The 16,274-nt window shown below is 46.9% G+C and overlaps 1 protein-coding gene across 10 annotated transcripts in view; it reads right to left on the bottom strand.

Annotated features, from left to right (window-relative positions):
• Positions 1-10,266, bottom strand: part of LOC132008155 (solute carrier family 23 member 2) — a 131,451-nt gene extending 121,185 nt beyond the window's left edge. For 8 of the 10 annotated variants that reach the window (XM_059386559.1, XM_059386557.1, XM_059386560.1 and 5 more), the window contains exon 1: positions 10,177-10,266. The gene's annotated coding sequence lies outside the window, so the exon portion shown is untranslated. The remainder of the gene's footprint in view (positions 1-10,176) is intronic. The other 2 variants (XM_059386562.1, XM_059386566.1) reach the window with 1 other exon arrangement.
• Positions 10,267-16,274: the final 6,008 nt, after the last annotated feature.

The following is a 16,274-nucleotide window of genomic DNA, read 5'->3' as shown; positions in this document are numbered from 1 at the left end:
AAAATAAATCAAAATTAAAACAAAACAACTTTTGTTTGAAAAGGACATCAGAAAGTAAAAGGTAACCCATAAAATGGGGAAAGTTTATAAACTTTTTATAGATAAGAAACTAGTACATAAAACATTAACAATAAAAAGACAATGACCCAGTTAAAAAGGATCTGAATAGACATTTCTCCAGAGACATTATATAAATGGCCAATAAGCACATGAAAAGATGCTCTCCCCCTCTTTAGTCATTAGGGAAATGCAAATGAAATCAACAGTGAGATAACACTTCATATCCACTGGAATGGCTACAACCAAACAGGCACTAACAAGGGTCATTGAGGATGAGGACAACTGTCATCTTGCCGACCCACTACCCTGGAAAAGTCTGGCAGTTCCCAAAAGTGTTAAACATAGAATTATCATATAACCCAGTAATCCCACACTTTGATATTTATCCAAAAGAAGGGAAACATGCTCATACTAACCCATGCACAGGAACATGCAGGGAAGCAGAACTCATAGAAGCCACCATGGAGAAACACCCAAATGTCCATCGACTGACTAATAATGTAGCACTGACACCTGCCACCATGTGGATAAATTATGAAAACAGGCTAAAAGCCCATCACAAAAGAGCACATATGGTAGGATTCCACTTACAGGAAATATCTAGATAAAGCAAATCCACAGAAACAGTGCAGGTGCGTGGTTGCCAGAGGCTGGCTGAGGGGAGGGAAGGGGAGGGAAGGCTGGGGACCGACCACTGATAGGTACGGGGTTTTCTGTCTGGGCTCACAAAAATGGTGTGGAGAGGAGATAGTGGTGGGGGCCACAACTCTGTGAACATACTAAAACAACTGAAGCACACCCTTTAAAAAGGTGGGGCTCAGGGGCACCCGGGTGGCTTAGAAGGTTGGGCCTCTGCCTTTGGTTTAGGTCATGATCTCGGGGAAGGGGGGGGGCGGTGTCCTGGGATAGAGCCCTACACATCAGGCTCTCTGCTCAGTGGGGAGCCTGCTTCCCCTCTCTCTCTGCCTGCCTCTCCGCCTACTTGTGATTTTTCTCTGTGTCAAATAGATAAATAAAATCTTTTTTAAAATTTTAAAAAAATTTGGGGCGCCTGGGTGGCTCGGTGGGTTGAGCCTCTGCCTTAGGCTTGGGTCGTGGTCCCGGGGTCCTGGGATCGAGCCCTGCATCGGGCTCTCTGCTTGGCGGGGAGCCTGCTTCCCTCTCTCTAACTCTGCCTGCCTCTCTGCCTACTTGTGATCTCTCTGTCAAAGAAATAAAATCTTTTTAAAAAAAATTTTTTTTTAATTTAAAAGGTGGGGTTAAAATAAATAAATAAATAAATAAATAAAAAGGTGGGGTTTATGGAATAACAACTCAATGAAACTTTTCTTTTTTTTGCAGGTTATTCTGTGTCGAGCTCCTTCCCCATTGTTCCTTCTGAAGCCCATGCAGTTCCTTAACCAGAGGACAGTATGGATAGATAACCTTTCCAACTCACAGGCGGAGTCATGTATGGATTTCATGGCCAGATCTCAATCTCAGTTCAGGGCATCACAACTGATTTTTTCATCAAACAGGAGTATAAGATTTCAGAACCCACAGTACACGAAGTTAGGTATGGTTTCTGTGAAACTTGCTTGAGATGCGCACGGGCACACTTGATGTGTATATACTTATCAATGAAAGGGAGTCAGTCAAAACAAAGTCTGGAAAATGTATTTTAGGAGTTGACTGACACCTGTCACCTATTCCAAAAAAAAAAAAAGAAAGAAAGAAAGTATGAGATGTTAAGAGTTGAAAACAGAAATTGGGAGAAAAAAATTTGAAGCCACTCTGGAGCATTGCCCCAGGCACTGAACTAAAGGCTAGGACAAGTGAGCTGGACCCCATCTGCCTTTACTGCCCAAGGAATAAAAGATTCCCTGCCCCATCTACCTCCACCACGGCTTCTGAGGGGGAGCAGAGCAGCATCTGGGCACCACCACCCCCCCGTGGGGGAGCCCACAGCAGATCCCACAGGGAGCTCAAGAGGTGAGGGCACAAACCCATCACTTGAAATGGGGTGTGGGGAGGGACCCACAGGCTGCAGGACAGGGCAGGGCCTGAACTCACACCAGGGGTCAGGAAGCAGGTGCAAAAAGCAGAACTTCAACAGAGGAGGCAAATGGAGATTGCTAGAGTATTCAGTTCATCTTCACAGGGATGAAAGAGAAAGGAAGGGAAACAAGAAGCCACAAAAACTTCTCTGAGGAAGAGCACATTTTCAAAGACTGTGGGCCAGAAACCTGGACACAAAAGACGCCAGCAGCTGCACAATACGACAGCATGGTCAGAAAATAGAAGCCCTTGGGATGAACCTGAAGATAAGATAGAACTCCTATAATTCCTCCTGGCAAGAAATTTGAGGTCATCCTCAAATCAGCAGGGAAACTGAACTTCTTTGTGGAGAATTACCACAATAACAGGGTCAGACTCTACCAAGGATTTTTGTGGTACAGAAAACTGCAGGGTCAATGTCAAGGTGACAAACTTTGTCAAAAACATTATGTACATAGAATTCTGCAATTTAGTGAAACAGACCTTGAGAAGAGGACACTTCTTTAATATCATTGAAGATTATATACAATAATGCATTCCGGTAAAAACTAAAAGGACTGTCACATTAAAACCTGTTCTATAAATACTCTATAATTTATTAAGAAAAAGAAATGTATGAGGCATATGAGCGGATCAGGAGAGCATGCAACTCTTGATCTTGGGGTAGCAAGTCCAAGCCTTGCACTGGGCACAGAGCCTACTTTAAAAAAAAAAAAAAGAAATGTATAAGAAAAAGACCGCAAATGGGGGCTCCTGCATGGCTTAGTGGGTTAAGCATCTGACTTCTGCTCAGGTCATGATCTTGGGGCCCTGTGATCAAGCCCCACATAGGGTTCCCTGCTCAGCGGGGTGTCTGTTTGAGATTCTCTCTCCCTCTCCCCCTCCACCTTGTGTGTTCTCTCAAAGAAGTAAATGTTTGGGGGGGTAACTTTTTTTTTTTTTTTAAGATTTTATTTATTTATTTGACAGAGAGAAATCACAAGTAGATGGAGGCAGGCAGAGAGAGAGAGAGAGAGAGAGAGAGGGAAGCAGGCTCCCTGCTGAGCAGAGAGCCCGATGCGGGACTCGATCCCAGGACCCTGAGATCATGACCCAAGCCGAAGGCAGCGGCCCAACCCACTGAGCCACCCAGGCACCCGGGGGGGGTAACTTTTTATTTTGTTAGGACACCGATTTTGGCTAACATAACCACCCTGAGTAATACAGGTGCTTGGTTGGAAGATACATAGAATGTAATCAGTTTCTTTCTCTATTCTTGCTCTTTACCACTGGGAAGAAGGGAGGGGCAAGGGGAAATCACCTCATTCTAAATAAATATTTTTAAATAAAGAGCAAGAAACAAGTAATCTGCAGACATTAGGGAAAAAACAAAAGCTATAAAAGATTGCATAAACCCAAAGATTCATAATCACAGAATAATTCAATATTATAAAGATGACAAGTCTCCCCAAATTTATATACATTTAATGAGATTTCCCAATAAGTTATTTTGAAACCCTAAACTGAAAAATACGGGATAAAACAACAACAAAAACAGAGCATAGGCACTACCAGAGAGTAAAGCCTACTATAGAGTGATTATAATGATGAAAATAGCAAGGTCATGGCAAAGGAACAGACAGATAAATGGAATAAAAGAGCAATTCCCACAACAGATCTAAGGATTCAACATATGATTAAGGTGTCATTTTAATTTAATAAGACAAGGATGAATTAACAAATGGTGCTGGAAAAAATGTACAGGAAAAAAAATCCATACTCCACGCCACACTCCAAGTATTAAATAACAGCCAAATATTTTTTTAAAAGAACGAAAAAACATATAAAAAATATTAATAAATTCTTAGGATACAGAGAGGACGAGAAAGAAAAAGATTGACAGATCTGAATTCAAAGCATAGACAAATATTTGCAACTTATGACAAAAAAATGCAAATCTTAATGGCTTATTTCTCAAACAGAGTGAAAGTAGGATTAAAATAACATATCCAGGGGCGCCTGGGTGGCTCAGTGGGTTAAAGCCTCTGCCTTCAGCTCAGGTCGTGATCCCAGGGTCCTGGGATCGAGCCCCACATCGGGCTCTCTGCTCAGCAGGGAGCCTGCCTCCCCCTCTCTCTCTGCCTGCCTCTCTGCCTACTTGTGATCTCTATCTGTCAAATAAATAAATAAAATCTTTAAAAAAAAAAAAAATATCCAGTAGCATCAACTTTACTCAAAGATTAAGGAGGAAAAATGTTTCATATTAAACCAAGCACTGATGTTTCTGGAATAGAATAAAAAAACTCACATTATTTTTAGATAAAACAGAAGACTTAAAAGTGCCATGCTTGTTATACTCCCTAACACTTCAAAATATGCATATATCCCCCATATCATACTTCTGAGGAATAATTTGTGAATCAGTCTCTTTAATATATAGAGTTCTCAATGATAAAATATGAATTCAACAGAAAATGTTCAGCACTGAGGTCATCCATACCACTGTGAAGCAGAGGTAATCAAACTCTTTGTATAAAGGGCCAGAGAACAAATATTTTAGGCCTGCAGGTCATAGGGTGTCCTGAATGCACACGGCTGTGCCTCAGTAAAACTCGATTTACCAGAACAGGTGCCAAGGATTCTCTCATTGGCAGCATCCGAAATGCAAATTATTGGGCCCCACCCCAGACCTTCTGAAGGAGAAACTCTCCAGTTTGAGTTCTACCACGTCAGACAAGGAAGAGACTGCACCCCCCAAGCCAGGGGATTTGCCTTTGGAGACAGCAAAGGATTTCAGCCAGCACTGCGGAGGGGACAAGAGAGCCAAACCAATTTGAGGCTGAAATCCCAACTACAGTGGCAATATGTGAAGAACAGCATTTCCAGCAGGACTCTCCACCAGAAGAAGGGTGGAGAAGACCATCCCTAGAGTCATAACACCACGGCCTCCTAAAAAGGGATGGTCCAGAACGAAAATGCTAATGCAAGTTTAATTAAATGAAGCTGGTGGGAAAGGGATGCCACCTTGAAGGGAGACCAAGTAAAAGAAAGGACTATATGCTGAGATTGGGGTGGGGGTTGCGGAAGACTCCTACAGGAGATGCCAGGGAGAGCTAACAGAAGGAACAAAGGACACAGGGCGCCTGGCTGGCTTAGTCAGTGAAGTGTACAACTCTTCATCTCGGGGTTGTGGGTTCAAGCCCCATGTTGGGTGCCGGGTGTAGACATTACTTAAAAAAAAAAAAAAAAAAAAGGAGGAGCCAAGGACCAAGCTGGAGTACACAGAGGAACACCATAGCTGGGAATGAAAAACAGGCCAGTAAGAGAAAAAGGAGGGTACAAAGCAAGAATGATCCCAACCTCAGCCTCCTCAGCTGTGAAGTGGGAACCAGAGTAATGGCCTTCAACCGGGGCTGCCATGATCAAAAGACATTCGTGATCACAGGAGGTGCTGGCAGAGCACCTGGCACCCAACTCTAGCTTCTCTACCCTCTTCTAGGCCAACAGGGACTTACAAACCCAGAGCTTCAGACAAAACCTGGGAAGAGCATTCTATCCCTGGACTACTGGAGCTGAAGAGGAGAAATCAAGACCCAGGAAGAGTTAACTCAGGTAAGTTAACCAAATTCCAATTTCTTCATCAATAAAATGCAGCCCAGGACGCCTCTACCTGCCAGTTGCCTAACCATACTGATGTCCAGTGCTTAGCACTGAGCCCATCTCGGGTCCCTTCTATTGCCTGGGAAGGCTCCCAGACAAGAAGTGCGCTTTGTTAAATCGCACTCATATTCATCTTAGAAGATGGGGGGACTCAACACTGTAAGACTCATGTTCACAGTGAACTGAGAGGGAGGTGGCTGCCGGGAGGGTGAGCCTCCAGCGGGCTTCAGAGGCACCCCAGTGCAACAGACCCGAGGGCAGAACCTATGGAAAGAACTGCGGATGAAGGCTTTCCTGACCGGTGACTAGAGAAAGCCATGGTCTGGGGCGGCCGGGTGAGCAACAGCCCAAGGCAACTGGGACCCCCCGTCACTGAGGTGATATGGTGAGTAAGAACTGCAATCAAACGATGGCCAGCAGAAGGGTCTGGGGCTGCGACGTAAAGCCTTTGAGCAGTGGCCGGCAGTGAGGACACTGCACCAAGTCCCAAATATTATCTACTGTGAAATTAGCCACAGTTCTCACCTGTGTTTGTCACATTCACAGACTCAGATGTCTCAGTACAAACTGTATGTGCAGCTCATGCCTGCCACACTTCCTGGGAAATAGGAATTTTCAAAGGTCATTTCTGATGAATCCAGCTCTTTGCTTTTTGTGCTATCTTTAGATTCTAGGCCTGCATAACATGCAACCCCACTGAAGGGGCACAAGAAAGTGCTATTGAATAGAGAGTAGATGGAACTCTCCTTCATAGAGTACATCCTCAGAGGGCCTTAGAAGCCACCTACACCTGAGGTCAGAGACTTGCCGAGGTCAGAGGAGAGAATTAAGACTACAGACAACAGAAGTACCCCAAAAGATTTACATTTCCGTGAAGGAGGAGCTCCCCCAAAACACCCACTCCCTCCCTTTCTGACTGCATTCGGGCTTGTCAGGTTGGTCACCATGCCCTTTGTTACCTTGGACATCTTGGGTTCCTTTCGTTCTAAGTGCACAGGCCAGAAACTTGGACACTGCCCTCAACTCTCTTTGGTACACCACTACCCTCCCCTCACATATCTGGTCCATCAGCATCTCCTCATCCCCACCTCAGAATCCCCTCAGAATCACCCTGGTCTGACCACCACCCTCAGCCCTCACCCAGGAAGACACAGTGCTGCCCCGCCCTCCCTGCTTCTAGTTGATTCTCAAACAGTAATAACCAGCAAATCCCTGTTAAAACCTAGGTCAGTCCCTGTCCCCTCTACTCAAAACCTTCCATCAGCTCCCATTCCCATCAAAGTAAAACCCATAAGCCTTACTGTCACATGGCCTTACATGTTTCAATTCCCACTGTCTCTTTGACAGCAAAACCAAATGCTCTCCTTCTGCCTCAGGGCCTTTGCACCTGCTGCTTCCTCAACTGGGAATGTTCTGCCCTCAGATATCCACATGACTCACTTCCTTCACATCTTCACTCAGACATGACTCAGGGCTTTCCTGTCTATCCTTCCTAAAATTTCAGCTTCAATGTCCACACTTAGTACCCTCAATCCTGCCAGATTCTTCTTCAGGGCATGAAATCTCTGTCTGCCACCTTACCAAGAGTGTGAGCTCCATTAGGGCAGAGAATCTCCATGCAGCAACCAGAGCACCAAAAACACTGCCGGGCTCACAGCAGGTTCTCAATAAATGTACTAAATAGGGGCTCTCTGCTCAGCGGGGAGCCTGCTTCCTCCTCTCTCTCTGCCTGCCTCTCTGCCTACTTGTGATCTGTCAAATAAATAAATAAAATCTTTTTAAAAAATAAATTAATTAAAATGTACTAAATATGTCAAATCCTGTGAAAAGTAGAAGCTGCAAGCAAACCTCCATGATTTGACAGTCAATATAGAACCTGTGACAAAATAACAGGTTAGAAAAAGTAAAGCTGGGGAGAAAAGGAAGACAGTTCCATAAAGCACACACCGAGCTCCTTTAAATCCTAAGTCAATAATGTACAGCCACAGCATAACCTGGAGCAGGAATGTTCTCCAGCAAAAGAATAAAAGCCCAAACCGGCAGCCCTCTGAGGAGAGAATAACTGGAAGAACAGCAGGGAGTAAGAAATGAGTTAATGAGTTTATCTGGCATTGGGAACAGACTAGTGTGTTGGGAGTTTTATAGGCAAGGCCCAGAAACAGGTCAGGGAAGGACTGTAAAATGTTTAAATTAAAAAAAAGCCTAAGAGGATTAAATAAAAATAAGTTTTTAAAAAGCTTTCATTTACAAGTACAAAGCACTATGTAATTGCAAATTATGATGCTGACTTTTAGTCCCCTTAAGCAAAATGGGAAAATTTCTCAAGGTACCAGTGGTGCCAGAAAGGAGTCCCCAAGAGGATCCCAGGTTTGTCTTTAGAGACACTGCAAAGGAAGGCAATAGCCAACTCGGGATTTCTAATACCCCAGACCTTGGCCTTCTTGAGGGCAGAAGACTGAGTGTGATTCCACAATTATTTGTTCAATAGCACCTGACACCAAATTAGCAGATGGACTAACGGAAGGCTATGTGAGCTTGGTCCTGTGAGATCTAACTCCTGCAGGAAGGACTAAGACCTCTAGGCTTTGCTGCACAAATGCGACAGGCAATGTGGCTGGCATGAAACCTAGCAAAACCCTTTCCAATATTCTACCCAAGTACTTTCAAAAGCATTTTTGAAACATCCTAAGGAACATTAAAACTCAGCTTAATTAACTTTTGCCAGTCAGAAAATACAACTGCCATGCAACCATGTGAATAAGGGGGGGGAAAAACGTCAATATGGAAAGTTCCTGAAATACCTTTCCTTTAAAAAAAAAAAAAAAAAAAATCATTCCCCCAACCAAACCAAAAAAAAAAAACAAAAAAAAAAAAAACCCAAGAGAAATGCCCTGGAATTCAAAGAAAGAAGCCGGTCGCCATTTTGACAAAGGAAATGGTCTAGAAAGCAGGTAACTCACGCTCAGGCTGTCAGGTGAAACAGGTAGCTGGGCTAGACACACCTGCTCACCTCCTTTCAACTACCAGGTGTGCTAGGAGGCCTTCCACTGCATACCCACTGCCAGCTATTTCAGAGGCTAGTGCCCAAAAGCTATTAAATTCTGGTAAGGGAAAAGAGACTACGAGTGACCGGTTCACAAGTCATCCTGAGACAGCCAACCATAACCCGGGACAGAATTCAGAATGTCTGAGCAGAAAGGCCCTTTATAAATCTCACCCGTTTCCAACACCTCCGGGGCTATTCAGGGAAAAGTCATGTGCTAAGCTAAAAAGGCAGGTGCAGACAACTGGAAAGAGTGAGGCCCCAGCCCAACAGCATTCAAATACAAAAACATAAAAATAAAAAAGCTTCAGCTACCCCTGATTCTGGTCTCTGGCTTTAGAGAGGAAGAAAACTGGCCGCGAGAAGTCACATGGCTAATTAATGACAGCTCAAACCAGACTGCCTCGGGACTCCCGGTCCCACGTCCTCGCACATCACCGGCCTCCTCAGCACACCCAAACGTCAGCAGGGGCAGCATCTTCCCCCTCCCATCTTCCAGCATTGCAGGAATAAAAGTAACAGCCGCGGCTGACACCCCAGACCTAGAAATCCCTTATGGGTGACTTTCTTCCACCTGCAGTTGCCCTCATTTACCCTTTGCCCTGACAATCAAGAATTTCTCATCAGTCATGCTTAAAACCCCCAGACTGTAGGCCGAGTTCCTGTCAGCTACCCACTCAAGGGTACATCCAGAGTCAAAGGAAGGAGAAAATCCTGAGCCCTTGAAGTAATTACACTCAAGAACGTCAATTTCTCCTTCCAGCAAGGTAGCAACAACGGGAATTCGCGACCCCCGGGGGAACAGGCCTGAGAGAAAGGCCCTGGGGTCGGAGCAGCAGCTTCTAAAATTACTTGGCGCAGCCTTTGTAGGAGAGAAGAAAGCAAAAAATGTACAAGGCAAACCACCCCCCCCCGCGCCGCCCTCTTGATGGCCCTGAATTCCGGGGGGCGCGGGGATGCCCGCGCGCACCTCGCGGGGAGGGACGAGGAGAGAGCGACCCCAGGACGCGTGGGCCGAGGGCCCGGGAGGAGGCGGCGGCGGCCGGCCAGCCCGGTCCCGGGGGGACCCACTTGCCTCCCCGCGGCGCGGCCTGAGGGCCCGAGCGCGCTGCGTCTCCCGGGGCGGCCAGGGTGAGCGACCAGGGGCCAGACCGGGCCGGGTGGGGCGGCGGAGGCTGGGGGGTTGCGGGGCATCCACGGGCTCCGCGGCCACCCTGGCCCGCGGGTGCGGGGACCCGGGGAACCGGCCGGGGCTTGGGGGGCGCAGGCCGCGCCGCGGGGCCGGTGACAGCGCGCGGGGGCCGTGCCAGGCCGGCCTCGTGGGTGCGGCGGGCACCTCGCGGCCCGGCAGGTGCGGCTCGCAGGCCGGGCCGGGGGCGCGGCGGTCCGGCTCTCACCTGGCTGCAGCTCGCTGGTCTCCCGTCCTGCCGCCGCGCCTCGGCGCCGCAGTGCCAGCCGCCGCCGCCTCCGCCTCCGGTCCCCGCGACAGCCGCCTGCAAAATGGCGCCGCGGAGGGGCGGGCCGGGGGCGGGGAGCCGTGGAGCCGCCCGCCCCCGCGCCGGCCCGGGACCCACCTCCCTCTCCGCCCCCGACCCCCCGCCCGGCGGCCTCCCTCCCCCCAGGGGAGGGGCTGTGCCCCCTCTCACGCGGGACCCCGGGCGGGGCAACCGGCCCCCACCCCAGCCGCCCCCCGCGGCGTTCCCTGCGCGCCCCCCACCCCAGGTCCCCTTTAGCTCCCTCCCCTGCGTGGAAGTCGCCCCCCTCCTCGCGCCTTGCCGCCACACCTGCTCCTGGGGCCCACCTGGAAGGCAGAGCGCCCGCCCGGAGGCTCCCCCTCCTGGCTCTCCCCTTTTACCCTGCCTGACACTGAGCCCTGTCACCGCTGCGGGAAGATAATCGTGCAATTGGCGCGGCGCATTGGGCTGGGGGTGGGGGGGGTGGCTGGAGGTTTCACGGCAATTTCACCGTTTCTCGGGTTAGGCCGTCAGGTTTTTCAACTTACTGGAGGAGAGGGCCTCCTTACATCATGCGGACACCGTAACACAGCCCGGGGTTTCTCACACTCCGCTGCCCCGGGGATCCTGTTTAACTGCGGGTTGTGATGCAGCGAGTCTGGGGGGCAGCCGGAGATTTTGCATTTCTAAAGAAGCCCCCGGGTGATGCCGCTGGGTCAGGGCCGCCGAGCGGAAGGGGCTGCGGGTAAAATTTAGCGCCTCGCAGCCCCACCTTGAGTGCACGAGTGAGACGCACGTGGTTGGGCCCCACCCCCTGGCTGCTGAGGCCGGAGGTCTGGAACGAGAGGAACTTGCATTTCTGACAGCTTCCAGGTGATGCTGCTGCGGCTGCTGTCCGATATTCACACTTCGCGAGCCACTGCTGAAGACCATCTGAATACATGGCCAGAAACAAAAAAGCAAACAAACAAACAAAACACTAATAATTAGCGCTCTCATAGCACCTTCCATCTTGAAACCACTGTCGTGGTTGCTGTTTCCACCGAATAATAACTGACTAGTTCCCCCAAGCAAGTCTCGAGAGAGCTGAAGAATCGAGGACTGTGTTTGACCTGACATGGGGAGGAGCAGATTTCATCATCGGAATTTCTGCCTGATTCACCCACTTTGGGGAACTCCATGGTATAGGTATCATACATATCAATGAGGGGGGAGGGGTATGACTAGCCGCTGGGAATTTCACCAAATACAAAGTATAGTCTGTGTTTGTAAGAATCAATAGTGTGTCATCATATTTACCTCTCTAATAACTTGTAGGTTTAAAATACAAGAGTTAGCTTGTAAAATTCAGTATACATTCTATTGTATGTCAACTATATTTGAATTAAAAAAATTTTTTCTACATTGGAATGTCAGGTGTTCAGAGCCTCACGGAAGATGGAGGAAATAAGAGATTAAAAGTTTGTGACCAAACACCTAGAGAAAAATTCATGTCCCCTCTCCCTGTAACATCCCCAGCAGTGAGACTATTTTCCAGCCAAAGTCTATTTTGGGGGGTGGGGCGGGAGTACTCTGTGTCTTGCTCAGCCAGGATGTGAGTTCTGGGATAGAAAAGCGGGAGAGTCTTTATTGCATCTTCAGTGTCCCTTTCTCCCTCACAGATTTTCTCTATCCTAAAAAAATCTTCCACTGTCCCAGCCTCTCTTCCTCATCCCTCTTCCCCATCCCTCCTCAGGCTGATGCTGTCACTCCCTGCTTTCTCAGACGTCACCAGTGACCTTCTAAGGACCAAATCCAATTGCCTGTTTAGAGCCCTTCTTTTCTACTGAGAGGGCTCTGTAATCTTCCATTGACTTCTCCCTCCTTCTCCCTCCTCCTCCTCTGGGTCTTGCATGTCCTATACTCCCCCCTCACTTCCTTCTCAGTTGCCCCATGCTCAACCCTTAAAAAGGTTAGTTTTTACTGACATTTCCTTTCTCTCCCATCTTTTCCCTTGTCTCTTCCTTCTCGAACCCCATCTGAAAAGCAGCCATTTCCTCATGGTTCCAAATCTCTCTCTCTTGATCAGATGTTTTTCTGAACTTCTGGATTTTTCTGATCTTCTGGACATTTCCAATTGTCCTACACAACCTCCCTAGATACTACCCAGGAATTTTAAGTATCTCCCTACTCCTTCTCCTACTACAAACTTCTTATCCGGGTTCTCCCATTTTGCCACCAGAAACTTTGAAGTTGCCTTTGACTGCCTGTTCCCCAGCCCCCTTGTACATTTTGTCAACCTATTGGCCAATCGAAAAAAGACGTGTGTCTGGAATTCTTTTCTCTATGTGCACCATCCCAGGCCCTCACCGGTTCTTCCTCGGACTGTTGAAAAAGTTTCTCTCTGGCCTCTTGGCCTCAAGAGTTATCTCCCAAAGCCATCCTTGTTATCATCCCAAAACACAGAATTGACCCTTCCCCCCTTCTGGAAATTCTTGAGGGCCTCTGGGTCTACAGAGTAACTTGGTAAAAAGAAACAGAATATAGGCTATTTCCCAGCACAGCATTCAAGGCCCTTTACCAGCTAGTCTCCAGCTGCTTCTTTTTTTCTGGACAAAGTACCATTTTTTGCTGCAGGCAGACAGGGGATGACCTTGACTTCAACCTTGCAGGGTTTTTATGAGGATTAAGTGAGATCTTTAATATAAAATGCTTATTCAGGGCTGGAATACGTAAGTATATTTTACATAGTCAATACGTATCCATGTCCTTATTGTTATATAATTATTTTTATCATCAACTCAAAAAATACATGAATAATTTCCTATTTGTTTCATTTCCCTATTTCCTATTCATTTTCCTTTCCTATTATAGAAGATATAAACGGTGTTTTTTCTTTCCCCTTAACTTCTCTAAACTAAATCAGCAGAACGTTTTGTGACCTGGATAATTTGATTGAAATTTCTGTCATTTCCAGGCTGTGTTATTTTTGAGAGGTAATTGTAGCTTGGGGCCATTCCATCTTTATACAGTGCTTTTTTTATTTATTTATTTCCGATATCTCTCTGGAGTATAGAACCGAGATTGGCAAACTTTCCACAAAGGGCCTGATAGCGAATGTTTTAGGCTTCGTGGGCCAAGAGGCAAAACCTAGGAGATTATAGGGGTGGTTATAAAATGAGAGAAAATTTCCACAAATTTTTTTATTGATAAAATTCAAAATACACTGGATGCCTGGGTAGCTCAGTGGGTTAAAGCCTCTGCTTTCAGCTTCGGTCATGGTCCTGGGGGTCCTGGGATCGAGCCCCACATCAGGCTCTCTGCTCAGCAGGGGAGCCTGCCTCCCTCTCTCTCTCTGCCTGCCTCTCTACCTACTTGTGATCTCTGTCAAATAAATAAATATATTTTTTTAAAAAATTCAAAATACAACAATAATAATTGAGTATAAGCTTTTGGTAGTACAAGTCTGCTAAGGAAAAAAAATGGAATTTGAGGGGGCGGGCAACAGAGAATAAGATTCTGCTTAATTTGAGCTTGAAGCTAGTGTCTCCTATCATCAAATCAGTCACAAAAGTGCATCTGTAAAAACCATTCTTAGCTGGTACAAAAACAGGCCAAGCCCTGATCTAAACCATAAGTCCCCCCACTTCGGGTTGTCCCTTCAGGGTAACATGGGGCTGATATAATTTATAATAGGTCTTCGAACGATAGAAGAAAGCAAAATGACAGTCATTTCAAAGTCTTTTCTTCTGAGAAAGTGCTTGGAGAAGAGGGTGAAAGCTTCTTCCCTACACCATGCCTTGGTGTCAGAGGAAGTGACACTTTTCTAAATCAGACTCACATAAGGATATGCCCAGATATGAGGCAGCCTGGGAGAGCCCAAGATCTGCCTAAATAGGGACACCTGTGTGGCTCAGTGGGTTAAGCAGCTGCCTTCAGCTCAGGTCATGATCCCAGCATCCTGGGATCGAGTCCCACATCGGGCTCCTTGCTCGGCGGGGAGCCTGCTTCTCCCTCTGCCTCTGCCTGCCATTCTGTCCGCCTGTGCTTGGCTCGCTCTCTCTCTCTCTGACAAATAAATAAATAAATAAAATCTTAAAAAAAAAAAAAAAAAAAGATCTGCCTAAATATTCTCTCTCTCTTTCTCTCTCTCTTTTTTTTCACATCTTCAAGGATGTTCACTGCAGCATTGTTTCAAACAGGAAAAAAAAACTGAAACGCAACCCTGATGGGCATCAACTGGGGAATGACTGAATAAACTGGCATATAAGCACTGTATGAAATACCATGTAGCCCTCATGCTTTTTAAAATTGTGATACAACTCGCACACCTTAGTATTCACCGTTTAAAGTATACAGTTCAGTGGTTCTTAGTATATTGGCAAAGCTGGACTGCCATTACCACTGCAACTTCAGAACGTTTCATCACCCCAAAAAGAACCCTTATACTTATTATCAGCAGTTCCTCCTCTTTCCCCTCCCTCCAGCCCCTGGCAACCACTAATCTCCCATCCAAGTACTAACCAGGCCCGACCCTGCTTAGCTTCTGAGATCAGACGAGATAGGGCGCGTTCAGGGTAGTATGGCCATAGATGGCAACCACTAATCTATACTCTATTTCTATGCATTTGCCTACTCTGGGCATTGAATATAAATTAAACCACATTAATAGGTGATCCTCTGCAATCAGCTTTTTTCACCTAGCACAATGTTTTCAAGGTTCATCCATGTTGTAACAGGTGTCAGCACTGTCTTTCTTTTTTTAAGATTTATTTAGGGGCACCTGGGTGGTTCAGTGGGTTAAAGCGTCTGCCTTCATCTCTGGTCATGATCTCAGGGTCTTGGGATCCAGCCCCGTGTTGGGAATCTCTGCTCAGTAGGGAGCCTGCTTCCCCCTCTTTCTGCCTGCATCTCTGCCTATTTGTGGTCTCTGTCTGTCAAATAAAGAAAAAAATCTTTTTTTTAAATTTTTTTAATCTTTTTTTAAAAAAAGATTTTATTTATTCATTTTAGAGATAGTGAGAGTGCGAGCAGGCCCATGAGAATGCGGGTGGGGAAGGGATGGAGGGAGAGAATCTCGAGCAGACTCTGCACCCGGTGTGGAGCCCAATGAGGGGCTCCATCTCAGGACTAGAGATCACTTCCTAAGCAGAAACCAAGAGTCTGATTCTCAACTGACTTTACCACCCAGCTGCCCCTCGTTTCTTTTTTAAGTTGTGGTCAAATATCTCTACAACACAAAATTTACCATTTTAACTATTGAAGTGTACAATTCAGGGGCATGAAGTGCATTCGCACTGCTCTGTAACCGCTGTCACTGTCCACCTCCGGAATGTTTTCATGATCTCAAACAAACTGCGTCCTTATGAAACACTAACTCCCCATGGCCCACTGGTAATGACTATTCTGCTTCCTCCTCTGTGAATTTGCCTAGTCTGGGTGCCTCAGGTATGTGGAGTTATACAATATTTATATTTTTGCATCCAACTTCTTTCCATTAGAATAATGTTTTCAGGCGTCGTCTCTGCTGGAGCTTGTATCAGAGTTCCATTCCTTTTTAAGGTAGAAAAATACTCCGTTGTCCGGTTGTACCATAAAATGTCCCCTCCTTGTGGGCTGGCCACCAGGAAAGACCCAGCTATAAGTAAAGCTGTTCTCGGGTACAGAGTGTCCTCGGTGTCCCAGGAGTGACTAGGAGTGCAGGGAAAACAATCTGCAAGGAGGAAGGCAGGATGAGAAGCTAAGGGCACAGGAGGGGTCATGATAGCCCAGGAGTTCAGGCTGGGAGCAGGCAGGGCAGGGCTGGCCTGAGGCCTGGGAAGGACCTGGGTTCAGTGGCTGAGGACTAGAGGACCCCACCCAGCCCTTCTCTGAGAGCTAGGGCCTCTCTTTCCCAAGGGGCAGGAATATAGTCATCAATATATCATTTTCCGGGTACCTGGGTGGCTCAGTTGGTTAAGCATCTGCCTTTGGCTCAGGTCATGATCCCAGAGTGCTGGGATCGAGCCTCCTGTCAGGCTCCAAGCTTTCAAATAAATGAATAAAATCTTTTAAAAATGTTT

The sequence above is a fragment of the Mustela nigripes genome, unplaced genomic scaffold (assembly GCF_022355385.1).
Source record: "Mustela nigripes isolate SB6536 unplaced genomic scaffold, MUSNIG.SB6536 HiC_scaffold_75, whole genome shotgun sequence".
NCBI classification, from domain to species: domain Eukaryota; kingdom Metazoa; phylum Chordata; class Mammalia; order Carnivora; family Mustelidae; genus Mustela; species Mustela nigripes.
Note: the sequence above shows the minus strand (reverse complement) of the source record. Positions and strands in the feature narration are given on the sequence as shown.